The sequence below is a fragment of the Calidris pugnax genome, unplaced genomic scaffold (assembly GCF_001431845.1).
Source record: "Calidris pugnax isolate Ruff unplaced genomic scaffold, ASM143184v1 scaffold45, whole genome shotgun sequence".
Taxonomy (NCBI): domain Eukaryota; kingdom Metazoa; phylum Chordata; class Aves; order Charadriiformes; family Scolopacidae; genus Calidris; species Calidris pugnax.
The window spans coordinates 227,898-229,991 of NW_015090764.1; the positions used below are offsets into that span (position 1 = coordinate 227,898).

The window sequence follows — 2,094 nt, forward strand, 5'->3', positions numbered from 1 at the left end:
AATTTATTTCTCGGAGCAAAGCCGCAGAAGGAACAAAAATCTTTTTTTTTTTTTTTTTTCTTTTTTTTTTCCAACCAGGTGTCTGAAAGCCTCGCCAACCCTCAAAGCCATTCTCTGCCTTCTCGTTTTGCTTTTTCTTTCTTTTTTTTTTTTTTTGCCTCTCGATTTGTGTCGGAGGCGGCAGAAACTCGTGCCAGCCCCAGCCAGCAGCGCTTGCGACGTGAAAGGAGCGTTTCACCATGAGCCATGTTAAATTTATGTCTCGGAGCAAAGCTGCAGAAGGAACAGACATCTTTTTTTTTTTTTTTTTTTTTTTTTTTAAAAAAAAAAAAAAAAAAAAAAAAAAAAAAAAAAAAAAAAAAAAAAAAAAGTTCTAGGATTTTTTTTTTTTTTTTTTTAAATTCACCGTGATTTGGCTGAGGATTTTCGGAAGCGGTGGAAACCCCCCCCAGCCGCGCCCCGGGGGCCGTTCCGACCCCCCTGCCCCTCTCTGCCCGCACCGGCAACGTTTTCCTACTCGATAGCGATTAAATAATTCCTCAACCTGCTGTGGTCGGGCTGTAATGCAGTATTCACCGCCCGGAATTGGTAGGGGAACGGCGAAAGCTCGAGTAATTATTGTCAAATAACGTCGGCCAAATGGTTAAATAATTATCACTTCATTTCGTTTTAGAAGGCAATAAAAAAAAATCCCCCTTTTTTTAACCCCAGCAATAATCACCTGCTGATGAACTGTCGGATCACTATTATATTGATATCATCTAAACGCGATTTATCATGAAAATGGTGCAAAAAGTCTCATTCAGGCGTGCAAATCTGCATTCCTTTAAAAAAAAAAATAATAATCATCCCTCTCTGACCAGATGGGCACCGGCTAAACCCTCATCTCCCAGATTTAACACAGTCCGGATTTTGGACAACGACAGATACCAGAAATCTTTAATTGAAAGAGGTGAACCGTTAAAAACACCGAACCAAACTAGATTTTCCCCGTATCAAAAAAAAAAAAAAGCTATTTTTTTTTAGACTCCCTCTCCATCGATTTACCTTGCTATCTATAAATAACCTTGCAATGCATTATTTAACAAAGACGCTGTTTCCTGCCTTTAAAAGAAAAAAAAAATAAATAAAAAGAGAGAGAAAAGTGACCCGCGGAGCTGCCGAACTGCTGTCCCACCTGAGCGCCGGTTCCCGCAGCCCCGGGAGCGCGGTGCCCCCGCGGCTTTACCGCGGGTCCCCGCTAATTACCGTATCACCAGCACCGGACGATGAACTTTCCCTTTATCGCCCTAAATGCTTGTTCCAGAGGCTAAAGACAGGCGGTTTAGTGCGCTCTGATTTCTGCAGCCCCCCCCCTCCTCCTCCTCGCCCCCCGTCCCCGCACCCAGGATCACGCTCCCTTCGCGTTTTTGACCCTGCTTTCCGCGGATCTCTGCAAATTGCCAACAAGCTTCGGTTTCTTGCTTGCTTTCTCCCTCTTTTTTTTTTCTTTACTTTTTGTTTGATTTTTTGGTTTGTTGGCTTTTTTTTTTCTTTTAAATTTAGCTTTTTTTAAAAAAAATTATTATTTACCTCCGGAAGGTGATGCAGATACGATCAAATCGGGAAATAAATCGGGGAGTTTTAGGAGCCTTTCCGAAGCAGCCCCAGCTGCCAACGGCTCCGGCCCTACTCCCGACCGCGGTAATTCCGCGCAGGTGCCGCCGCCGCCCCCGGCACCGCTCCCCTCAAGCCCGGCCCGGGCTGCACCTGCCCGGCCGCCCCGTCGGGCCTACCCTCGCCGCCCCCGCCGCCGCCTCGGCCCCGCATATCCACCCCCGAGGGCCGGGGGAAAGGCGGCAGGACAGGCCGCGGAGACTGGGAGGGTCGGGGATGCGGGAGCAGAGGGGACCCCGAGGTCCTGTCCCCCGAGGGAGCGGTCCCCAAGACGGCGGGGAGCTGCCCCTCGGTGCCGTCCAGGAGCAAGGCCCGGGGCGGGGGGCTACGGCACAGCCAGGCCGCCGTAGGGCCCGACAAGGCCCCGCCGTCCATCCCAGCCCCGGCCGTGCTGCTGCCGTTGTGTGTGGGGGGGAGAAGCTTTTAAACCCCACCGGG

At 49.7% G+C, this 2,094-nt stretch overlaps 1 protein-coding gene across 1 annotated transcript in view; it reads right to left on the reverse strand.

Annotated features, from left to right (window-relative positions):
• TBX2 (T-box 2) overlaps positions 1-2,094 on the reverse strand; it is a 12,206-nt gene that overhangs the window by 8,512 nt on the left and 1,600 nt on the right. The window lies entirely within an intron of this gene.